Genomic DNA, 25,960 nt, shown 5'->3' with positions numbered 1-25,960 from the left:
CTTCCTTCTTTTATTTTTTATGTCAAAGTTTCAAAAATCAAATAATGTAGTGCTTATAGGAAAAGTGATAGTCATCTGTCTACTTTTTCAACTATCTGAGAATCAGTGGTCTCCAGAGAAGAGAATTTTTTGTTCCAGTTAATCTATCAGGATTGTTCAATTTTTTTAAATTATAGAAACACCAGCTATATTGGTTAGGAATAGATTTACTGAATATAGTGGAAAATGCAAATTAATAGAAACTTTAACACTTTATCACTTATTTTCTTAGGTAAAAGGAAGCCTAAAGACACACAATCAGTCTTTGCTATGTAAGCTCTACATTCATCAGGGACCTGGACTCTGTTATTTTCCCACTTCCTCATACCTTCCATTTTCAAGGTTTCAAAATGCTTGCTGCTGAAGCTCCTCCATCCACACAATAGGAAGGAGGAAGGAGCAAAAGAAACACAGCATGCTCTAGCTACATTAAGAACCTTGAAGGAGTCTTCCTGGAAGTTCCCTACAGCACATCTGTTTAAATTTCATTGGCCAGTGCTGGGTGCTGAGAATATTTATATGGGATCAATGCACCACTGAATAAAACTGAGATTTTATTGCCCATAGAAGTAGATGAAGAATACTGTGTAGGCAATCAGGAAATATATTGCTTTACATAACTAAGTAAGTCAAGGTTTATCTATGGCCCCAAGTACAGTATGATACCACTGACGATGGCATCATTTGGACTTTTGTTCATTTCTCTGACTCACCCTCCTCATGCATTGTTTTTACCCCTAGACTGGCTCTGCCTAGAATGACAGAGATGGCTGAAGCATTTCATGATTTTGTAATCTACACTTCACTGTCAGAGAAGGGCACTTTTTAATTTCTTCATTTGTGGTTGTTTATTGACCTCCCAATATCGTAGTCTCGATCCCTTCTGTGGTCATCTCTGCAACTTTACATAACACAATTAAACCTTCATTTCTCATTCTGTTAATCACAGGGATTCTCTTGATTCCCAAGCTGTATGATAAGGACATTTACCACACCTTCATTCATTTACCACACCCTCTCACTTTTACCTCTCAAACTTTGTCAGTTGTACTGTTATTCATACAATATTGAAGTTGAGAAATACACAGCCTGACCATCTTAGTTAAGTGTTCTTAACTGTCTCCAGGCTGAAAATAACACTTAAATCACTATGATATTATTTTGTCTGTGAACATCCAAATGATATGCTTACATTATGTTTCTTTCCAGGTGGTCAAAGAAGCAAGTCTGTGCCACTCAAGTTAAAATCCCTCCTTTTGTTTCTGTTGTTGTTTTGCTTTGCCATACCACAGGGCTCGCAGGATCTTAGTTCCCTGATCAGGGATCAAATTCTGAGAAGTAGAAGTGTGGAGTCTTAACCACCGACTGCCAGGGAAGTCCCAAAATCCTTCTGTTTTTAAACACCACAAAACACCATTACCATTTCTGTAAGTTTTCTAAGATCTTGATTAAACCAATTCACCTCTTTTTATGTTTTTCCATAGAGAGATCTATTCCATGGTCGTCTAGGCCAAATTAGACCAAGTATTCCCAAGACCAGCAGCCTGGATATCTTATATTCAAGAGATATAACTGGAGCTCTGAAAAGAATTCTGGGCTGAAGTTTGGTACCTGTTAGCATAACAGATGATAATTAAAAAGCAAACACAGTGGATGGAGTAGTATAGGGGCCTACAGAAAGTGAAAGAAGAGTAAAAGTTTTGACATTTAAGTGTTAGCCAGAGAAGGTGCTGGCAAAAGAGACTGAGCTTTTCAAACTTCAACAGAAGAAAATCAGTGACCTGGGGAAGTAGCAGAGGTGATGTTGAACCTTGCATCTGGAACAGGAGTTCTTGTTTCAGCATTCCTGGCAGATGGCATTTAGCCTGTGCTTTGGTACCTACAGTGCTAGACAGCTCCAAATGTTGAGACAGTCTTAACATCAAGCTGGATTTTTTTCTCCATAATATCCTGGCCCCCATTTTGCTTTCTCATGCATCAAAAATTCAGCCTGATTTTATTGTTTCTCTCTAAATAATAGTTCTTGGAATAGTATGAGATAGTTTAAGTGTTGTTGTTGTTCAGTTGCTAAGTTATGTCCAACTCTGTGATCCCATGGACTGCAGCACATCAGGGTTCCCTGTCCTTCACTGTCTCCTGAAATTTGCTCAAACTCATGTCCATTGAGTTGGTGATGCCATCCAGACATAGTATCCTCTAATGTCTTGTTCTTCTCCTGCCCCCAATCTTTCCTAGCATCAGGGTCTTTTCCAATGAGTCAGCTCTTCACATCTGGTGGCCAAAGCTTCAGCTTCAGCTTCAGTCATTCCAGTGAATATTGAGGGTTTATTTCCTTTAGGATTGACCAGTTTGATCTCCTTGCTGACCAAGGGACTCTCCAGAGTCCTCTAGCACCACAATTCAAAAGCGTCGATTCTTCGGCACGCAGCCTTCATTATGGTCACATCCATACATGACTACTGGAAAAACCACAGCTTTGACTATATGGATCTTTGTTGACAAAGCGATGTCTCTGCTTTTTAATACACTGTCTAGTTTTGTAATTGCTTTTATTCCAAGGAGCAAGTGTCCTTTAATTTGGAGATTCAGGTTCGATCCCTGGGTTGGGAAGATCCCTTGGAGAATAAAATGGCAACCCAGTCTGATTCTTGCCTGAAATATTCCATGGACAGAGGAGGTTGGTGGGTTATAATCCATGGTGTCACAAAGAGTCACACATGACAAACACACACTTTGGGCTTCCTTGGTAGCTCAGATAGTAAAGACTACCCCTATAATATGGAAGACTCAGGTTTAATCCTTGAGTCAGGAAGATCCTCTGAAGAAGGGAATGGCAACCCACTCCAGTATTCTTGCCTGGACTATTCCATGGACATAGGAGCCTGGATGGCTATAGTCCATGGGGTCACAAAGAGTGACACAGTACTAAGGTGACTAACACATACTTTGGGCTTCCCTGGTGGCTCAGACAGTAAAGAATCTGCCTACAATGCTGGAGACCTGGGTTTGATTCCTGAGTTGGGAAGATCCCCTGGAAAAGGGAATGGGAACCCATTCCAGTATTCTTTCCTAGAGAATTCCAAGAATAGAGGAATCTGGAGGGCTATAGTCCATGGGGTCATAGAGAGTTGGACACGATTGAGTGACTAATGCACGTTGACATAGATAAATGCCCAATACATATAACACATCAGCAATTAACATTGTTTATATATTGTTGCTACTATTGTTATGACTTTTACTTCACAGTTGATTTGGCAAAGTCTTTAAATTCAGACAGCCTTAATTCTAACCTTGACTTTGACACTTTCTAGCCATGTCATGTCTTCTTAATACCAAGTTCCTTAAACTTTCATAGTGATTGACTAGCAAAATAGTCAATACACTTAATAGTCAATAGTTAATAGTTAATAGTCAATAGTTAATAGTGAATAGTCAATAGTCAATAGCACTTAATACATTCAGAAAATGAAGATCATGGCATCTGGTCCCATCACTTCATGGGAAATAGATGGGGAAACAGTGGAAACAGTGTCAGGCTTTATTTTGGGGGGCTCCAAAATCACACAGATGGTGATTGCAGCCATGAAATTAAAAGACGCTTACTCCTTGGAAGGAAAGTTATGACCAACCTAGATAGCATATTGAAAAGCAGAGACATTACTTTGCCAACAAAGGTCCATCTAGTCAAGGCTATGGTTTTTCCAGTGGTCATGTATGGATGTGAGAGTTGGACTGTGAAGAAAGCTGTGTGCCAAAGAGTTGATGCTTTTGAACTGTGGAGTTGGAGAAGACTCTTGAGAGTCCCTTGGACTGCAAGGAGATCCAATCAGTCCATTCTGAAGGAGATCAGCCCTGGGTGTTCTTTGGAAGGAATGATGCTAGAGCTGAAACTCCAGTACTTTGGCCACCTCATGCGAAGAGTTGACTCATTGGAAAAGACTGATGCTGGGAGGGATTGGGGGCAGGAGGAGAAGGGGACGACAGAGGATGAGATGGCTGGATGGCATCACCAACGTGATGGATGTGAGTTTAAGCAAACTCTGGGAGTTGATGATGGACAGGGAGGCCTGGCGTGCTGCAATTCATGGGGTCGCAAAGAGTTGGACACGACTGAGCGACTGAACTGAACTGAATAAGTATTTGTTATGTAATAATAAAATAATAGCAATAGTAAATACAATGAGCTCTGTTTACCACCTATGCTTTCCTTATTAACATTTACAATGTGTTGAAATTATCTGTGCCCAACCTTGTCTCCTCTGATTGGCTCTGGGTGCTTTGAAAAGAAGGATCCATCCTCTTATCTTATTCACCATATTCTTATAGTTGAGCATAGGGCCTACCACATACAAAACTAGTAAATCATTTGTGAAACAGATATTTGGGACACCTAGCCAATCCCCTAGCTACCCAGATAGCCCTCCTTTAAACATAAAATGAGAGTTGAAATCCCTCACTAACCATCCTGTTATGTGCTTAGTTGCTCAGTCATGTTCGACTCTTTGCAGTTCCGTGGACTGTAGCCCACCAGGCTCCTCTGTCCATGGGAATTCTCTAGGAAAGAATACTGGAGTGGTTTGCCATGCCCTCCTCCAGGGGATCTTCCCAACCCAAGAGATCAAACCCAGGTTTCCAGCATTGCAGGTGAATTCTTTACCATCTGAGCCACCAGTGAAGCCCAACCATCTTATTGTAAGTGCTACCTTATTATCTGTGGGAGACCCCAAAATGATTCCACACATGTACCTAGAATCCAGCGATATCATGCATACTCACCTTGTCCCTCTTTGCTTTGACCACTTCTATTGCCTTCAATGCTTCTTGGTGACAGGTCCCTGCTGCCTCTACCCTTCCTGGGACTGCCCGTGTCTGTGCCAAGGGGTCTGGTTCTGAATGACCTGCCTCTTCAGGTGCAAGGACAGGCTTCCTCCCTGGGTCTGAGCTCTGCTTCGCTAGTTGAATCCTAAACACAGGGTCTTGACTTGTGCCCAGCCTTTCTCAAATCCTTCCTGAAGGCTCCCATTGGTTTCTGCTTCTAATCCCTTCTTGCTACAACTCAAACCAGTCCAAGGAATCTGGTGGGGTGACAGGCCACTTCATATCCTCCATTTTTCTCTTTTCACTGTAGCTTCTGCCCTCATCAGAGCCCCATCTTCTAGCTACAGGGGAAAAGCTTCCAAATTCATTAATGGGACAAACTGATATAAAGCAGGGAAGGATGAGCAGTGTGGAGGGGGAAGAGATTTGTTCACATTAGCCAAAGCTAGTTAAATATATCCCACTAAATATAATATTTAAAATTTACCCTTGTCCATATTAAAATTTAGTTTTGCCACACCCTGAATGTGGTTACAGAACTCTATAAATTTGTTAAAATTCACAACACTACACACCAAAGAAAAAAAAAACAACAGTAAATTTTTACTACATAGACATTTTAAAACAAAGTTGTGTAATTTCAGTTGCATCAGAGTTTTACCTGGCAGATCACACTTATGATGTTTTTCTTGTGACTTGGCTGTTCTTGGAAAATTTTATTTTCCAGTTTTCCTTCCCAAAGACTAAATATTCATTTATTTGATTTTTATCAATAATAAAACATGGATTAGTTAATGGCCATAAATAGATTAAACCCAACAATATCAGAATGACTAGAGGACAAAGAACGGCAAAGCACGAAAAGGGCCAGTAGCCTCTTATCTGGACATGATTACTCTGCTTGGCTACTTTTATTTGCCTCTGTTCTCTGCCAGTTCAGGCACCCAGCTCTTCAGGGTTCAAAGCAGGTTCATAATAGACTTTGACATGTAGCAAGTTACTAAGAACAGCCTGTCTTTGAATTTTTGTGGTCTCGTACTGTGTTACTTAATATTGTTAATCCCTTTTGGAATAGACTGACTTCTGGGCAGCTCTTCCTAGTTAGAGGCACCCTGAAGCTTCTCACCTCCTCTGGATCCTCATCTGCTTTCAGTTGCAGGCATACTGTCAGAGCATCTAAACCACCTTTTCCATTTAACAGCCCCTCCCACACACGAGTCCCTATCTCCCAAAGCCACCTCCTCTCACAGAAATGAATGATCATCCTTTCATTCACAGAGTTATGGCTTCTTTTGGTTTCCTTGGTTCTTGGGCAACTCTGACTCACTGGAAAGCACAGTCTCAAATTCGAGTGTCCCGTTCATATTTCGGGAGTGGATACCAAGGAGTATCCACTCTAACCCAGGCCCTTCCTAAAGTTCAGAGTCTCTTACCTCTAGTAGCTTATGTTTTATTGGAGAGGCAGAGAGTAAGCAAGTAAAAAAATATATATGCCAATGAATTAGTTACAGAGTGAGATTAGGTCTATAGGTGACATAAACAGAGTGCCAGAACAGAAAATAATGGGATGGGGATAGCCAGTCAAGGGGAAGCCTCTCTGTAAAAGGCTGGACCAGAGGAGAAGCATTTCGGGTTTATTAAACAGTCAATGCAAAGGTCCCCAGGCCAGAGAGCCATGCTTGACTAGACACAATAGCCCAGGATGGCTAGAATACAGTGGGAGAGCAGAGCATGTGAGCTGGGCTAGAAGTGGAAGCAAGCTCAAGACAAAACCTCCCCGGAGCCTGAGTTGAGGAGCCTGAGCAACAACCCTTGCTCAACAGGTCTGCTTTGGGTTAGGGGATGTAGGAGATAATCATATACTCCAGGGTGTGTAGCAAAGTAAGAATAAACATAACCCTCTGTTGGGAGATTTGATTCTTACCAACAACAGATTGCAAATGTTTCTCCACTTTCAACTTAATTTCGAGGAGATTTTTTTAGAAGTTGTTTCTTGACATAGGATGATGCCACAGTGTCTTGTTCTAGGGTTTATTCTGTGGTGTTTATTAAAATGAAGGCAACTACCCTGGCTTCATTATGGGAAAGGTATTCACAGTTTGATTTCCGTTCTTTTGCAGCTGCATTAAAACTCTTTGTTCAACTGTTTAAATTTTTAGGAGCTCTTAAGTGGATGGAAGGTATGCAGACTTCGAGTTTGTGAGTTCAAGAGAAGCATTGATTTATTTCAGTAATTTGGATTTGGAATTTGATTTCTATCTTCTTTGTTCCTTTCTCTTTGTTCTCTGCCTACTTTCTTTCTCCCTCTCTGTCCCTCCCTCCTTGTCTCTCTCTCTCTCTCTCTCTCTCTCTCTCACACACACACACACACACACACACACACACACACACACCACTCCACCTTGCAGCTAAGGAACCCAGAGCCAAATAAACTTAAAACAAGCTTTGAACCTTTGAAGATAACCCTCTTGTTGTGTTGCTGAGAAGATGCTTCAGTCCGTGGTAGGCTGCTATGGGGTAAATACATAAGAGGACTTTTGTACCAGCCAAGCAAAGTGTGGACAACTAGAAGAAGAAAATAGCAGTTTTTTTTTCCTGCAGACTAGAATAAATTAACAATAGAAAATCTCAACATTTTCACGTTTATAAGTGAAATAATAAATCAAAGCTTTCTTAAATCTCCCCTGAGTGGTATTTCCGTACCAGAGGTTCCTAGTAGAGAAAGTGAGTCTGGAAGGATGTCTGGCACATCTCAGGGGCTTGGAGTGATCATTTACTATTTTGGGGCTGTCAACTTCCATCCTGCCTTCCTAACAACACCCCAAAATTACTGGGGATATGAAATTTCCCCTCCTGTTTGTAGTCTTTGTGGAGGGACTGGATATTTCCTTCCTCACTCTCTGATTTAGAACAGGGGAAGGAGCAGATGCAAAGATAACTTGTGCCTGTGTGGTGTGTTTACCAGTAACTTTGGACTTGGTTGAGTGAGTCAAGGATGGAGAACTGGTAGAGGCCATTCACCGCTTCATGAGGGATGGCACATGGTCCTGATGGAGTTCCTCTGTGAACCAGGGGCTTAACTTTCTTCTTTTTCGGTTCTCTGGAGCTCTCCTGGTACCTGCTTCTCTAAGCCTGGCTTCCAGAATCTCAGCAATTCTGCATCCCTAAATAACATTCCAATAATTTCCCTTTTGCTTAACTTTTCTAGAGTCCTTTTCTGTTACTTGCTGTCAAAGACATTAATTGAGACGGTACGATAAATGTTCCTAGAGTGAATGAATTAATGGAATGAGTTATATTTCAAGCCTTTGTGATTTTACGCTGCTTTTGTCATAGTCAGAGAATTTGAATCTCATCTGTAGATGAGTTTTCCTGGAATTTGGAAAAATATTGAAGTTTTATGCAATTTTTCTTTTGGAGGCAAAACTATTTTAAAATAACAATTAAACCTAAGTTTTAAATATAAGCTTATTATATGGTGGCTAGAAAACAAAAATAAACATAGAAAAGTATTCACAAACATCTTTCTATATAATAAATATCAGTTGACAAAATCATGTTTGATAATTGAATGGTATCTCATGGTAGAGATAATTTATTTAGATAATCCCTCATCACATTTTGGGGACTTCCTTGTGACTCAGATGATAAAGAATCTCCCTGCAATGCAAGAGACGTGGGTTCGATCCCTGGGTTGGGAAGATCCCCTGGAAAAGGGAATGGCCACCCACTCCAGTATTATTGTCTAGAAAATCCCATGGACAGAAGAGCCAGGAAGGCTACAGTCCATAGGGTAGCAAAGAGTTGGACCCTACTGGGGGACTACGCATTACTACAGCACCATTACATTTGGGCTATTTCTTAATTTTGTAAAAGATCCCACACTGAACATGCTCTTAGGTAAACCTTTGTGTACATAGGCTTATTATCCTTATGATACCTTTTTAGTAGTAGAATTGTTGGGGCAAAGAGCCTGCCTGATTATAATAATTTTACTTATAATAGTAGCGCCTTTTAAATAAAGCTGATAAAAAGAAACTTTTATGGTGGGAGTCTTCTTTAGAAAAAGCAAAACAAAAACAAATAAAACCAAGAAAATGAAAGAAAAGTCTATGTTTTAAGCTATGCATCAAAGCAGTGCCATTTAAAACCCTAGCGCATTAACTGAGGTGCTTCAAATGACCAGACCAACTAAACAGACAAATGGTGCAAGAAAAAATTATTAATAGTCCTGTCTGTTCAGCACAACCAGACATTGCACTTGCTCTCATCATCTATTCATTCAAGAAATAGTCATTGAATCCTTACTGTGTACCTGGCATGGATCTAGGGGCTGGGACACAGAAAGGGAGGTAAGGTGTGTCCACCTTGGAGACACTCATCATCCAGTGGCCAAAGCATGGATCTAGGGGCTAAGACCCAGAAAGGGAGGTAAGACGTGGTGTCCACCTTGGAGGCACTCATCATCCAGTGGCCAAACAGACCTGTAAATAACTCTTAGTAACACAGTGTGGTGTTACTGCAGCAGAGAGAGGAAAACAGCTTTGTGGGAAGAGAGAACCTGGAGCAGTTTCAACCTGTGCATGTAAACTCCGTTCTTCTCTCTTGTTCCCTTCTCTCCCCTTAGAAAGCACCAATTGAACTGGAATATACCTTGAAAAATCAGAGTTCTGGAGAATCAGAGAAGGGAGAGATCACAAACAGTTCCATGGAATCCATGAGCACTGAAGAGAGGTAGGTCAGGCAGCATCTGGAGGAGGGCACTCTGGAGACAACACTGTGAGCACTGGTACAGACACGAAAAGAAAAGCAAATGTTCAGGGGACAGATTGCTCGAAACACAAGGTTTGGTTATGCCAAGATGACTGAAAAGAGGTGCTAGCTTGGATTGCTGTTAATAATAAGACAAGGCATTTGTGTGTTTCTCCATAACTAAAAAGGGCTTCCCTGGTGGCTCAGACAGTAAAGAATCTTCCTGCAATGCAGGAGACCCAGGTTCCATCCCTGGGTCAAGAAGATCTCCTGGAGAAGGGAATGGCAACCCACTCTCGTATTCTTGCTTGGAGAATTCCATGGACAGAGCAGCCTGGCGGGCTACAATCCATGGGTTTACAGAGTCAGATACGAATGAGCGACTAACACACACACCATAACTGAAAGAGCAGTGTTGTATTAGTTACCTATTCCTGCTGTATTGTTACCTATACCAAAAAATTGCTTGGTGGTTTAAAACAACCCAAGTTTATTATTGTACAACTCTCTAGAGCAGAGATCTGACATGAATCTTATTGCACTAAGATCAATGTGTCTTCAAAGCTGCCTTCCTTTCTGGAGACTCTCAGGGAGAATCTGTCTCCTTGCCCAGTGTCTCAGCTTCTGCATTCCTTGGCATGGGACCCCTGCTTCTTTCTTCAAGGCTAGCAACAGCTGGTCAAGTCCTTCTCACACTGCATCACTCTTGACCTCCTCTCCTGCCTCTCACTTCTACTTTCATGGACCCTTCTAAAGGTCCACCTTTGCAACCAGGACAATTTCTCATCTCAAGATACTTAACTTACACTTGATTTGGTCCAATGGGAAGAGGAGGAAAGAACAGTTGCCTGTGGCAGAGTAAGGAGAGACTCTCTAGGAAATGGGAAGAGATTGACTAGAAACTGGGGAAAAGGGGAGAGAGGTACAGTTGTCAGAGATGAATCAGGCTTTGCACTCAGGAATATTCATCAGGAATATTTGGTTTAGGGAAGTGACACAGTGGTAAATTTAAGTTTGGATCTTTAGAGAAATAACTGACAACTTTTCCACTTTCAAATTTTGAATGGGGGGTGTATGATCAATAAATATTCAAGACATACAGGCCAGGGAGAGAAATCATGGGTGGGAACGACTGAGAGTGAGACCTATTGAGATAGAGACAGGTCTATCAAAGAAGGTAAAGAAGAGACACCTAGGATGGGGAGAGACTGAGATGGGAAGAGAGAGATACAAGTGAGAGAAAGATACAAAGAGAGAAAGTAAGATGGGGAAGAAATACCACTGGGCCAGGTTGGCAAAAGAAGGAGGAAGTAAGAGGCAGGAGTATCAGCAGAGAGAATCTTAGAAAGGGACCAGCTCAAAGGTTTCTGGCATGAATTTGTTGGTCAATTTAAATTTCCCGTTCACTTGGGTTGTGCTCACAATTGTAAGTTAATAATTTTTAAGATTGTCTGGAAAGATTTATTTGCTTTCGGAGGTTAATTACTATCACAGCTCCTCTGTTTTGTCAAGCTTCCCCGAAGACTCTGTGGTCCAGGAAGTGGGGGAGTAGGGTGAATTATCTTCCCAACAGCCCTTTGCCACCTCCCCCGCGACCCTCCCCCGCTCCCACCCCACCCCTCTACCCCTAACCTGTCTCACTAAAGGAAGACTTTCCCCTTCCCTTCCCTAAATGACTTAATTCTTGAAATGGTTTGTCCCTGGAATTGGAGGCCTTGGAAAGACGTGTTGAGGAAAGATGTTTCTCATTCGGTCACGATTCCTCACAGATATTACAATGCACTAGTGACACACAGGCGGGAGCTTTGGTAAGTCTCAACACGACTGGGGATTTATGGTCCCCATTTTACATATGGGAGCAGAGGGGCTAGTCTTCTGTCTAACCCCTCGCTCAAGGTCACAAACCGATAAAGCCAGAACAGGCTTCCTCCAGATTATGGAAGCAAAACGATTATTGGCAGGATCACTTGGGAAGACTAGTCAGTTGAAACACTGACCGGAAACTTGGACGCCTTATATCTAAGGGACTACGGATCTCACTCTGAACCCTGCTCCCAACTAACCATGCCCTGGCGGAGTCAGAGGCTGAGAAGGAAGTAGACTGTAGATTTCCCCTGGAACGGACACCACAGGCACCTACGCTTTTCACGTTTATTATCTTTCGCTAGAGGAGTGGGTACTCAGAGAGGTTAATCAACTTCCCCAAGGTCACCCAGGAGCCAGCAGTGAGCCCAGGACTACCTTCCTCGGTTGGTCTCCGGGGAAGGCGCCCGCTGGCCGGTCCCCGAGGAGTGAGGTCCCTTTGGCCCCCGCCCGCCCACTCGCGTGCGCACCCGGCCGCGCCCCCGCCATCCCTGGCTTCCGGAGGGGGCTGTCGCGGGGAGGATGCGGGCTGGGGGCTGCTGAGCCCGCGGAGCCACCGTCGGTCAGCCGAGAGGAGGACGATGCTCGGCGCGCTCAGGTGAGCCGGGGCTGGGGGCTCTCCGCCGCAGCCCCAGGCGGGCCCGCGCCTCTCGCTCGCCGGCCTCCCAGCGCGGGGGCTGGAGCCCGCGCCCGAGGGGGCGGCAGGGAGGGCGCAGGCAGCGGCTGGGAGCGCGGCGGCGGCGGCGGCAGAAGCTCGGTTCCGCGGCGAGGGGCGGCCGTTCCCGTCCGCCCGGGCGCCTCGCTCCCTAGCCTCAGCCGAGGGTAGGTGCGGCGAGGGCCCCCGGGTCACAACCCTGCGAGCCCAAGCGTGCGCGGGGACGCGGCGGCGCGGCGGAGACGGGTTGGGGACTCTGGATTCCTGGGACCTGGCTTTAGCTCAGGGATGGGCTGCGTGGCGACTCAGACTGTAGGTGGGCTGGCTGGTTGTGTAGTACATGCCTTCAGCATGGGACCACTAGGGTTGGGGCTCATGCCCTGCAGTTGGGTACGTAAGTACTTGTGAAACTGCTTGTGTGTTTGCTGACTCTGTGAGGTAGTATAACGTGTGCGTGTGTGTGTATGTGTGTGTGTGTGTGAGAGAGAGAGAGAGAGACATAACACAGGCTGTGCGTCTAACCGTGTGTGTGTGACAGGGTACATGTGTGGACAGTATGGACGATACTGGATGCATAACGGAGAGAGTGGACTCGGTCTAACTCTCTCTGTGCATAACAAGAGACGCATATCCAGCGTGTATAACTGGCTGTGTGGCTGTGTGTGTGAGTGACCATGAGTGTGTGGGCACGCTGTACTGCATGAAGTATTGGTGGTGGCTGCTAGGGCTAGCTTCGTGCGATTGTCTTTCACAGAATCCCAATCCCAGTTTAAGATGCCTTTCTGTTCAGCTTGCTACCCAGTGTCTGGCACTGTGCTGTTAGTCCCGCAGAAGCGGCTGTTGATACAGGGAAGTGGTGGCTGGCAGAGGTGGAAAAGTCATGGCATGAACTCATGTTCCTAGAGTTCAATGTTGAGAAGACATTGGCTTGGATTCCTATTGGTTCGTTAAAATGGATAAAAAATGTTTAAGATACAGGTTCAGCATGACCCAAACAGTGGCTTTTAATGGAAAGACCCTTAGGCTAGTTTGCTCTTCTTGTCTTAATATTACTGCGATGGAGTCCATGGGTCAGAAAGCTGTGGGTAACTCTGAGGGTAGTGGGTGGTGTTTGCCTAGGCTCCTGTGTGGAACTCCAGCCTCACTGACGAGGTAGGAGAAGTGGCTGTGTGCTGCTGGTGAGCCCAGGTGATGAAGGGAAAGGACACTGATGATGGATGCAGTGCCCTAGAAACAAGGAATAAGTCAGGACTTGGGATGAGACTCATGGAGTTCTGAGGAGCAGCTCTCCAGAAAGAAATGATGAGTGTGGGAAAGAAACAGTAAAAAGTATTTGCATCATTCTCGCGTCATTTTTCTGTCTCATGTATATTTTTTCCTTGCCACCCTTACCCTAAACTCACTCCTGTGTTTGTATCATTTTCCACCTTGGAAATATCTTTATTATAATTATTATTGTACAGCTGAGTGGGTCATCCTTGAAACTCCAGGAGAACTGTAGCACATCAGACAAGTGGGGGCCTCAGGGAGTGTTCAGTTCAGCACTTGCTGAGGCCCAGAGGACAGTGATGCTCTTGGTTCCTCTGAGTTATCTGGATTTTTGCCCCTGAAGCTGCTCCTTCTAGGGGCCATGGTGGCCTTGTAACCACCAAACTGAATACATTTTCTTCCACTTGAGTTCTTCCAAACCTCCCTAATATTGTTCATCCCCTCATCTCTTGCTTCAGCTTCACAGACTAAATAACAGCACCTGAAACACAATGTAAATGACCTGCTATCCAACCTCTTCCTGACTTTCCTGTCTTTTATTGAACCATCACCATCCTCCAAGTCACTGTGGCTGGAGCCGAAGTCACTTCTTTATTTCTCTTTATTCATCAGTAGCAGCCATCGCTTAATTAATAGGCAGGTCTTTTTCATTTTTCATCAATACCTATTGAACCTAGTATTTTTGTTTTGTTTTGTTTTGTTTCTTAATCTCACTGCCCTCACCTAATCAAGTGAAGCCCATGTTCAGGGATTTCCAGAGACAGAGACTGATACAGGCTGTAATCATTGAAAAAATGCAAAATAAATGCATATAGAGGAGTACCTTGATATTATCAGTGACTAATAAATAAATTCTTTGGAAGAATCTGGACCTTTTGATGATTGGCGTATTATGTGATCTAGATCAAATCTCTTGGTCTTTTTAAATCTCACTTTCTTTATCTATGAAATGAAATGGAAGATTTCAAGTAGAATTTATTTCTTAAATCATATCCAAGGTTTTTCCCAGCTCTAAAATTCTCTGCTTATCATTGATGTTCTTTGTTTTTATGAGAAACTTTTAATGCTTTATGGTTACCTTCCAGTATCCAACCATCTTTAAAAAAAAAAAAAATTCAGGTTATCTTCAGGGAAAAGAACTAGGCAAAGAGAAAAGGATGAAGACGCACTGTTGCCTTCATTTTGTGGTTGAGAGTCTACCGCACATATCAAGTCTTAGAGATGAAAATGTCTTGTAGGTTACCTATCCCCGCCTCCCATCAAGTGCCAGAATCTTCCATACTATTGCCTGTTTGAAAATTTTAAAAAAGTGCCAAGTCTTATTAAAATAACTTCAAACAACATTGTAATTTAGGGTTTCTCAAACCTCTTGTACTATTAATGTTCTGGGCTAGAGAATTTTTGTCATTAGGGACTAGCTTGCCCATAGTAGGATATTTAGCAGCATCTCTGCTATTATTAGATGCCAGTAGCAACTCCTTGTTGTGACAACCAAAAACATCTACAGATATTACTAGTACCTCCTTTGGGGACAAAGTTCCCCCTCCAGCACCTATTGAGAACGATTGTTGTAATTCAAACATAAGTTTTGGGACTTTGAACAGAAAGATCTTACAACAAAGTATTTTAATAGACAGAGGAATGCTGTGTTGTTAGCTGCTTTCCCACTCGCTTCCAGCTTAGCCACCATCACACGTTTACCTTTATCCCTCCTGGTTTCTCACTGCCTTGTTGCTATGTCTGGAAATGCTCAAGATGCTGCTAAAGGCTGAGAAACGTTTTAGAGACAACATAGTAATAATCCTAATAGCTCACATTAATCCAGCCCTTATTATGTGCCAGACACGGCTCTAAATGCTTTACATGGATAATCTCATTTAATCTGCATTAAGAATCCTTTAAGAGAGATACTTCATTTCCTCCATCTTAGAGATGAGGTAACTCAAACTTAGAGAAGTGGAATAGCATGCCCAAGTTCTCTCAGCTGTAAAGTGGTGAACCTGGGGTTAGGCTGTTTGCTCCAGAGTCTTTCTTCTGAACCTCCATATGAAACTGCCTTTTGAGAATGAGATCTTGATGTCACAGGGTAGAAAGGATCTTAAACATAGTGTAATTCAATCGTAGAATCAAGTCTGATTCTAGGTAAGTTAGAAACTGTGAGGTCGATATCTGTGTTCAGTTGATGTATTGTGACTTCCTCCCTGTTTTGTCTTCTCCTGTCTCTTTGTAATTGAGGTTATTCAGAAATAGCTCTAAGGCATATGCAGAGTGAGAGAGGTGGTGGCAGCCTTGGTTAAATTAGTGGAGAAGGGCTCAGAGGAAAGGAAGAATGGCAGGAGGGAGCCAACAATGGATGAAACATTTCTTTTCCCATTAAGTCCTTACTATTATCTAAACTTTAGATATCCATTTTATCACCCAGATAAAGTCGCCATACTTTTATCAGTTCCCTCCTTCTGTTTTCTTCTTGGCCTGCCCTTTCATTTGTCCATTCTGCTTGCTGTTTTTATACTATGGGGCATTAGAAAGTGGTATATATTTGGACAGATGGAAATATAAATGTGATATAAATAGCCACTAAACAGGCTTATTGATAGGGCTAACCTTAAATACAGTCTGAATAAAAATGACTACTTTACCAATTACCAATTACTTTACCAACTGAGGATCCAAGGCAAGACCTAACAAGAGTCTTAGAGGGTCTGTCCTCTAAGACCCTATATTAGTACACAGATTACTGGTCCCTGCTCCTAGAGTTTCTAATTCAGTGTTTCTAGGCTGGGGTCTGAGGATATGCATTTCTTACAGGTTCCAAGAAGATGCTGATGCTGCTAGTCCAAGGAGCACAATTTGGGAACAACATAGTTAAGACCTAATAACCAAATAAAGCTCATGACCCACCTACCTGAGACTTTTTAAACAAAAAGCTATCTTATTTTTAAGATAACTAAATATTTGGATTTATGAGAACCCACTACACCAAGATTAAAAGAACAATAATTACTAGGGACTAATTGACATCTCTCACTTAGCCTTTTATTTTGAATTTTAGGAAAACCTTTTGTTTTTTTTCAGCTTTGGTATTTCTGGGTTAATATTTCTGATCTTAGGTCTTTTCTTGTTCCCTCCTTCCACTTACTGCTCAATTTGGGTGACAGAAATCCTCATTATTCACAGGATAATCCAAATAAAAAGTACTTTAAAATCTTGTCTATTGCCAGATAAATTCTGACCAGTCCTTCTGAGATTAAGAAAGATGTTACCTCTGCAGCCACCTTTTGTTACCTGTTGCTTTATACTTCTTTTCCCTTTTAAATCAGTACCAGCCCAGTGAAGAAACCCAACAGAAATTCAAGTCAAAACAGTAATAGGTAACTGATTAATTTGTTTTAAATTTCAATCAGAGAACTTTCTTTAAAACCAAATTTCAAACTCAGTCAACCCCTTCCTTCTTTCTGACTGCCAGCATGTGTTTCTTTTTGCAGGATCACACATCCTCCACCCAAACAAGGTGTTTCCAAATACTTAGGAAGATTCAGTGATTCTGAAACTCAGTTGCAATTTAAATAATGTTTATTGGATATTTACTCTGTGCTGTGTAGTTGTTACACCTATTATTTTTTATTTTCCATCAGTCACAGAGAGATGAGGTTTTGTTTGTGTAGAGATGAGAAAAACAAAGCCTAGAAATTTAAGCTCTTGTAATATTAGAAAGCCCGGGAGAAAAATCAATAACCTCAGATATGCAGATGACACCACCCTTATGGCAGAAAGTGAAGAGGAACTAAAAAGCCTCCTGATGAAAGTGAAAGAGGAGAGTGAAAAAGTTGGCTTAAAGCTCAACATTCAGAAATTGAGGATCATGGCATCTGGTCCCATCACTTCATGGGAAATAGATGGAGAAACAGTGGAAACAGTGTCAGACTTTATTTTTGGGGGCTCCAAAATCACTGCAGATGGTGACTGCAGCCATGAAATTAAAAGACGCTTATTCGTTGGAAGAAAAGTTATGACCAATCTAGATAGCATGTTGAAAAGCAGAGATATTACTTTGCCGACTAAGGTCCATCTAGTCAAGGCTATGGTTTTTCCAGTGGTCATGTATGGACGTGAGAGTTGGACTGTGAAGAAAGCTGAGTGCCGAAGAATTGGTGCTTTTGAACTGTGGTGTTGGAGAAGACTCTTGAGAGTCCCTTGGACTGCAAGGAGATCCAACCAGTCCATTCTAAAGGAGATCAGCCCTGGGATTTCTTTGGAAGGAATGATGCTAAAGCTGAAACTCCAGTACTTGGGCCACCTCATGCGAAGAGTTGACTCACTGGAAAAGGCTCTGATGCTGGGAGGGATTGGGGGCAGGAGGAGAAGGGGACGACAGAGGATGAGATGGCTGGATCGCATCACTGACTCGATGGACGTGAGTCTGAGTGAAGTCCGGGAGTTGGTGATGGACAGGGAGGCCTGGCATGCTGTGATTCGTGGGGTCACAAAGAGTCGGACACGACTGAGCGACTGAACTGAATTGTATTGTATTAGTAATTATGTACAATTTTCTTGTATATAGTATATAGTAAAGGCCACATTAGTTTGCTTAAACAAAAAGTGAAATTTGTTGGAAGGATACTGGGGCTTCTTGTAGATCAAGGAACTAGACCCCAGGAAAGATGGGAAGAAGGTCATCTCCAGAGAACTCAGTTCCAGGCATTCACAATCTTCTCCCCATTGCTCTTCAGTTAATGTGACACATTCCCATGATTGTGTCTCTTGGTTCAAATTCTCACGAGAAAGGATATGATGGCCTAAGGTTATAGCAGAAAAGTGGTTGCCGGGGCTCACTCTTGCACTGTGGTAGGTATTCCTACTAAAAGTGGTCTAGAAGATGCTTGAGTGAACATCTGCTGTTGTCACATAACTAGTTGGCACAGAGTGGATTCGAACTCTGGTTTGACTCTAAATCCGATGCATTTCTCCTACTAAAGGGATAGCTCAGAGAGAAGCACGTTAATTTGGCATGTAGTAATGGCCACTTGCCTTTATTTTCAAGGTTCACCCATGTTAGACCTTCCCTGTGTAGGGTCTTACAGCTTTCATTTGTGCATGCCTCCTGGGCTTCCCTGGGTGGCTCAGTGGTAAAGAATCTGCCTGCAATGCAGGAGACCTGGGTTCAATCCCTAGGTTGGGAAGATCTCCTGGAGAAGGGAATGGCTACCCACTCTGGTATTCTTGCAGAATTCCATGGACAGAGGAGCCTGGTGGGCTACAGTCCATGAACTCACAAAGAGCTGGACATGAGTGAGCAACTTACACTTTCCCTCTGTCTCTATCCTGGTTTCTGATACTTCTGTGACTGCATCCTGGCTACTCTCTGTCCATCTGGTCTCTGTACCATGTGGCCTGGTTTCTCATTCTGCTCAGGCATGTCATGTCTCTGGCTCACCTAGAACAGCTCTAGCTCACAGATTGTATGAGCTGAAGGAGTCTATCATCTTGTCCCATCTTCTACCTGTATAGTAAATCATTTCTAAAGTATGCCAGGCACTTACCATGAGCATTGCTGAGAGCTCTATATCTCATTCAACTCTTCTAACAACCCTGTTGTTGCCTTTTGAGGGGTTTATTTCCCAATATTTTATTGTAAAAAAATATTTAAGAGAAAAGTTGAAAGACTTGTATAGTTAATACCAAATCCTTACCAAGTAGGTTCTGTAATAACATTTTACTAACTTCTTTTTAAAAACTATCATATTTCTATCTTCATTCCTCTATCCATTCAGCAATTATTTTTTTTTGGTGATTTCAAAGTAAGCTGTTGTTTCTAATTCTCATTTTTATCACTGGGAAACTGAGACCAAGACAGGTGACATGACTTACCTGAGGTCATTCATGAGGAGGCAGTCGATTAACACTGGAGCTCTGACTCCCCCAAGCCATGTTCTTAACCGCCAAGCAGTATTGTATTTCCTGGAAGAGCAGAAAGAAAGACTCACTCAAGGTTGCTTAGTGTCAGGGCAATGACTAGCACCAGGTCATCTGATTCTCAAGCTCCCCAAATTTCCATTGCATTGAACCGTGATAAACAGTACTTTAAACTACTTTAAACAGTACATGATAAACTACTTTCCGTGTAGAAGCAGGGTTTCTTCTGCTCCACAAATATCTGTAGATTTGGTGCTTTACAACCTACAAAATCTCTGGAAAATCTGATTTTTGACACAGATGATTTTGCAGAACTAATATACTTTTTCTTCCTTCTCAACATTTAAAAATAATTTGTGGAAACGACAGGCTGGGAAATTATCATTTTAGATAACTTTTTACAGTGTTCAGAGGACTTTCACATATGTTATCTTATTTGAACTTCATGAGTAATAGCAGATCTGCAAGACAGGTGGGCTGGATATCTAAACTACCTTGAACAGCTGGAGACCTGGGGATTATGGAAGCAAAATGAGGAACTTAGTGTCACATACTGCTATGAGCAAAGCTGGGCTTTGTTTTAAAAAAAGCATTCTCTTCAAGTGTCAGTAGACTTTCCTGTAGGTTTTAATGAGCTACACAAATAACTAATTAATAAAATTGAGCTGCAAAAGTTGAGGCAGAGAACTATTGAGATCTGGATCCTTCATGGGATAACTTAATGTTTGAAAGGTCTGGCCTATGGTGTGGCCTTGGATAATATCTTCTTTCTATGCCTCAATTTTCTCATCTGTGAAATAGGATAATTGTAGTACTCCTTTGTAGCATGATGTGAAGATGAAATGAGGTAATGCATGTGAAGAATTTGGTCCTTAGTATGCGTTAAACAAATATCGGTTATAGAAACATTATTCTTCTCCTGCTTCTTACCCTAGAAGTCTTGTCTGTGTAAGTGGACCCCTTTAAAATCTACAATTTAATTTTACATTTTCCAAGAGGTTTGTTTGCAAACTACTGGTAGAAAACTGTGGGCAGCAGCCTTTTGGGAGGTAACATCTTATCAGTCCAGTAAAGATGCAGATTCTGCTCAAGAATTTACATCTAAGCTTTAAATAGCACATGTCCTTTGAGATTGCACTGGCATGCTTAATTGTATATGCTAATCAGCACATGATATCTGGAGTAGAGAGTTCTGTATATACTGTTTTCTACTCCAAGAGGTTTAGAAGAATTAGAAAGGAGTGGGGACAGAAGAGATAAACATACTGGCAGAGATCTTTCAGCAAATACTGTAATCTTGGTTTCTCAGCTGATGAGGTATTTAAATAGATATAGGAAAACAATGAAAGAGGATTTCAGAAGGGTGTGCTTACCTGGTGGATTGCAGTCCAACCTTGATGTGTTTTCCAAACTGCTCTCCATGAATCATCTGCACCAGAATCACTGAGACATTTGTTAAAATGCAGATTCCTGGACCTACTGATTCAGAAATGCTTTGAATGAGACACCCAAACCTTCAGTTTTGCAAGTGATTTTAAGTATTCTAATGTTTGAGAGCCACTACTGTCAGCAACATAATACTGCAAGATCTAAAATACTAATTTGGAAGCTTAATTTTGATGGAATGTAAATTTTAGCTTGACCTGCTCCCAATTCCAGGCCTCTGAAATCAGTGGTGACAAAACCTTTTGGGCATTTCCAGGCTCAGGTTTCAGGGGCCTATTTTATAGAGAACAGGAATAATTTCTGTAACCATATCCCAAAGTAGGGAAGATCAGCCCCCAGATGCTTAGCTGTCTTTGTAGAGAAGCAGAGTATGAAACATTCAGATTCCAATGACTGAGGCACTGCCAAACTGGAGACCAACCTTGCTACAGTAGCTGGCTAACATTATATTGTGAAATCTCTGGGCACCTGCTTTTTAAGTATTCATCTTTACTTATTTTTTGCAGTAACTTGTGACATTGGTATTACCATTGTCCCTATTATACAGATGAAGCCACTGAAGCTAAGGAAAGTAAGCAATTTGTCAAAGGTGTAGTGGTAATTGATGCCTTGAGTCAGGGGCTTGCAAACTATGTGACTGGCTGCCTGTTTTTGACTGGCCTACAAGTTCAGAATGTTTTTTTACATTTTGTAATTGTTGAAAAAAATCTAAAGGAGAATAATTTTGTGACACATGAAAATTGTTAAAGGTTCAAATTCAGTGTCCATAAATACATTTTATTGGAAAGCAGTTATGCTCATTTATTTTTGTATTGTCTGTGGCAGTTTTTACATTGTAGCACCAGAGATGAGTAGTTGTGATGATTACCTTATGCTTTAAGAAGCATAAAATATTTGCTAAATGGCCCTTTACAGAAAACAAAACAAGCAAACAAACAAAAAGCTTCCAATTTCTGCTTTAAACTGCTATGCTAGCATTTCCCAAACTTCAGTTATTTGGGAATAACTACTGTTGTGATTACTTCTCTTGCAAGCATTTAGAGTATTATATGCATAGCACTTTTCTTTAGATCAATTAGTTTTCCTTAGATAAATTTATTTTACAGAGAAAAAAAAGTATAAGTGCAAACCAGTATGAGTTGAAAGAAATAGAAGGTAACTGTAAAGAAAAATGCAAAAACCACACAAAGCAACATGTTAGATTTCAGCTAAATAGTTGGAGCAGATACTGTCAACTCTTCCTCCCATTTTCCTGCAGATCTTCTCACCATTTCTGTGTATACCATCCTGACTTACAGTGATGAACCAGCATAATATTTGGAGGGCTGCCCTTGGTCTGCTGAAATTAACCTTTTTTACAAATACAATGACTGAAGGTGCCTAGGAATCCATGTCTCCCTGTGGATGGCTCTTAAGCAATACCTAATGGCTGCGGGAGTATCAGTACCCCAGTTCCCTCCCCACTTGTTCAGGATAGTTCTGAGGCATATGTTTTATATTGTTTCCCAGAACTTCCCAGTGGGATTAAGCTTCAGTAGCTTAAGAAGCTGCCTTTCATCCTTTCTCCTGTATCATTACTTCCCTGCCAGTGTACCTGCAACTGCCAGATCAACTGTGTGCGTCTCTGTAACCCTCACTTCAAGATCTGCTTCTTAGGAGGATCCAGAAGATAGCAGTGCTTCAAATGAAAGACTGTGAGACTCTGATCTGTGGGTTTTTTTTTTTGTAATTATAAAAGAGAGATTATCAAATATCAGGAAGGACTTGACAATAAGCTATGAATCCTTTTCTTCAATGTAAGTAACAGTAAAAAAAATTGAAAACAAAATAAAAAACCCACATTTTTTTACCACATGATCCAATGGTACTTCTGTCCACATATTGCCTAATATCATGTGCTTTTTCCAGGAGGTATGAGAACCATACTTGCAAAATCTATGTTCTACCTTAAGGAGTCATCTAAGAACAGTAGCATCAGCAATACCTGGGAACTTGTTAGAAATGCAGGTTGTTCACTCTAAACCTACCAAATCAGAAACTTGAGGCTAGTGCTCAACCATTGTGTTTTAACAAGCCTTCAGGTGATTCCTGTGCATGCTTAAACATGAGAACCACTGCTGTACAGTAAACAATCTCTTATTTAGTTCTGCTTCCATTGCATTCCTGGATTTCATCAGAATTCAGAATCATCCAAGACTTGCTCTTCCCCTCAAACGTGACTGACAGATGGTTTTCTGGCTTCTGTTGAGCCTCCCGCTGAGACGGACCTTGTTGCTTGCCAAAACATACAGGTCAATAATTGGACAGCTCTGGTGTTAAATGACCTTCCTCACAGTATGGCTCAAACTTCTCTTGAGACTCCCACTGATTCCCCTTTGGCAACTCAAAGACAAGTCTAATTCCTTCTCTAATTATCAAGTGGAAGTTTCACATCATGTCATGCCATTCATTCAAGAAATACTGATCATGCACTGTGTCTTTCCTTGTAGAACCTGTGACTGTGTTGGGAGTGGGACATTAATCAAGTGATCAGAAAAGTAAATATGTAAATAAATGACCCTTGAATCGTTTTCTTTATGAAATACCCAGATCCACATTTACTGGGATTGGGTTTCTTGTAATATCAGTGTCTTCATCATGTTCTTTGGTGGTGGTAGAGAATATGTGCCTTATAAAAAAAAGATGTCTTGAACTGCTTTAGATATACTTCATTCAGTTCTACATGAAATGGACATTCATGTTCCTCCTTTATATTTCCTGTAATTCACTTTTTCCCCCAAAGATAGAATGAGTATGCCTCTTAAATAGTCTTTCATTGGTTAAGGGCTATTTTCAGTATTCATTTTTTAATAAAAAGACTAAAGTTTCCAGCTGAGAAATGTTTACTTATCTAGGAAGAATATTTTTTTAGTTATTTTGAAAAAAATTAAAAGCCATTTTTCATGCTAATTGTATATATCAGCATGATAGTCCCTTAAGTGTAACTGAATCGGCATCTGTATAGATTTTCAGCTATGGAAATGAGACAGCTTTTTATTTAGACCAAATCTTTCTAGATGACTTGGCACAAGTAGCATTTTGACAGCCAGTCCCAGAAAGAAACACACTTCATAGTCCAACTCTCATATCCATACATGACTACTGGGAAAACCATAGCTTTGACAAGACAGACCTTTGTTGGTAAAGTAATGTCCCTGCTTTTTAATATGCTGTCTAGGTTAGTCATAACTTTTCTTCCAAGGAGCAAACATCTAGATAAACAAGTAATGTGAATATTTACTAAACTAATTTATAGCAAGATTCTTTTAGAGAGTATGATCACCTGATTGAAGTAAATTTCTGAGCCAGCATCCTATAGATTCCAAACATTTTCCAGAAAACAAAGTCTTAGTAAATAGCCAATGAGAGGACTTTTTTCTTCCATTTAGTGAGAGTTTACACAGTTGCAATCTTTCAGATTATCCCTGAGTCTCTTTCACAGTGAAGGTAACTAGGAAATCAGGATCACCATGGGATGCAGAAGACTTTGGGGGTAATGCTAGTGTGTTTGATCCTGGTGAGACTGGCTGTTTTGGTATATGTGGCTGGTAGTGGGTTAGGGTAATGAGGTAATGAGGCTAACAATAAGCATTTGACAGCTAACTCTTGGCAAATATCTGGCTTTAGTTAATTGTACATTTCTGTGCTCTTCTTTTAGTTCTACATGTTCAGAAATGACTGGGATAATGCTCAGGAGATGGAATCTGTTTGAGACAGTATAGGTGAATTGAGCATACATTTGTTTTAATTGGAAAATTATTCAAAACACTTGGTCTCTTGCTGGGGATTCGAGCAGAACTAACATAGACTATCACAGTGCTACAGTTTTAGCACTGGAAGAAACCTTACCAGTCACCAGAATCATATCCTTCATTTAGATATCCTTAATTACGCATATGCTGCCTAAATGCCTCCAATGGCAAGCAACTCACCTTTTCAAAATTTCCTTTAACTTCTGAGAAGTCCTAATTACTTGAAGTTTCTTCCTTTGCTCGCCCTGTCCAGTACTCTCTGGCCCACTTGATTCTACCATTGGGAAAATTGAGACCCAGACTGATGAACAGGCTTGCTTAAGAATAGGAGCAGTGAGTTAGCAGTGGGTCAGGCTGAGTGATTTCTGGTCTAGTGTTCTTTCCATTGTGCCAAGCTCCCTCTCTCAATTTGGCAATTAAAATAAATAATGTTTTACTTATTCCTGACACTTGTCCAAAACAGAGGTATTGGAATATGCCCTTTGATGTAGAAATTTAACCCATGGAAGCATACTCTATAAAGAAATGTGGTCAGTCCTTGCACAGTTATGCATGAATATATGCTCATGCAGCCAAAACCAAAAGAAAAAACCAAAGTGCAACACAGCAAGCTGAGTTATGACTTTGCTCCAATTTGGCAGATGTTGGCACTGCACCAAACTACATCGATATTTCACTCTAATTGGTGAGGACTATTTACAGGTGAGCCCTGTGCTCACAACTTCTCATAATAGAGATGCAACTACACACCTTGTGTTAACTATTAACAACTGTTCCACAGCAATCTTTCAGAGTATTCTCAGTAAAAGAACACAGGTAAAGATGAGATGTGCTTACCTTCAGGGTTTGCCCTTTAGTTATTTAAAATGTGTAAGTCAGAAAACTAAAGGTTGGAATCAGCATTTGGTGGCATGAAGAATATCCTCTTCCTTCTCCTCCCCTTTTAAGGAAAGATAATTCTCAATGTATACAACAAAGAAAAGAAGCTTCAAGGAATCTGATGGAGTTGCTTGTTTCTGTATCTTTAATTTTATGACAAAGTGTTTTGAATAATTAGTGGCTTGAGCTTTTTCTACTGCTGAGATAATACTGAGACCTTCATTTATACCTCACATGGTAGAAAGGTTTATTTGACTCCCTCTTTCTCTTGTTTCCCAGGACTTGCTGTGCTTTTTTCCCCCTGGTTATGACAATCTAGGACTGTTTTTCCGAAGGAGATGAGGATACAGTGTGACTGTCATTAAAACACACGCATACACATGCATGTGTGCCACAGACATACACGGTCTAATTGAATTTAAATTAGAAATTTTAGAAGTGACATAGCTTATATTTGAGCATGGGAGATACTCAGTTGACTGTGCTTTTAATTAACTAGGTAGTATTTTGTTAAGGTGTCAGAAACATAAGC

The 25,960-nt window shown here is 41.4% G+C and overlaps 1 protein-coding gene across 7 annotated transcripts in view; it reads left to right on the top strand.

The window, feature by feature from the left end:
• Positions 1-25,960, top strand: part of HTR4 (5-hydroxytryptamine receptor 4) — a 248,757-nt gene that overhangs the window by 36,989 nt on the left and 185,808 nt on the right. The window contains exon 3 of one of the 7 annotated variants that reach the window (XM_069592379.1): positions 9,488-9,594. The gene's annotated coding sequence lies outside the window, so the exon portion shown is untranslated. Of the gene's footprint in view, positions 1-9,487; positions 9,595-11,099; positions 12,298-25,960 lie in introns of those variants that run through there. The other 6 variants (XM_069592375.1, XM_069592373.1, XM_069592376.1 and 3 more) reach the window with 6 other exon arrangements.

This window comes from Ovis canadensis, chromosome 5, assembly GCF_042477335.2.
Source record: "Ovis canadensis isolate MfBH-ARS-UI-01 breed Bighorn chromosome 5, ARS-UI_OviCan_v2, whole genome shotgun sequence".
In the NCBI taxonomy this organism is placed as follows: Eukaryota; Metazoa; Chordata; class Mammalia; order Artiodactyla; family Bovidae; genus Ovis; species Ovis canadensis.
Note: the sequence above shows the minus strand (reverse complement) of the source record. Positions and strands in the feature narration are given on the sequence as shown.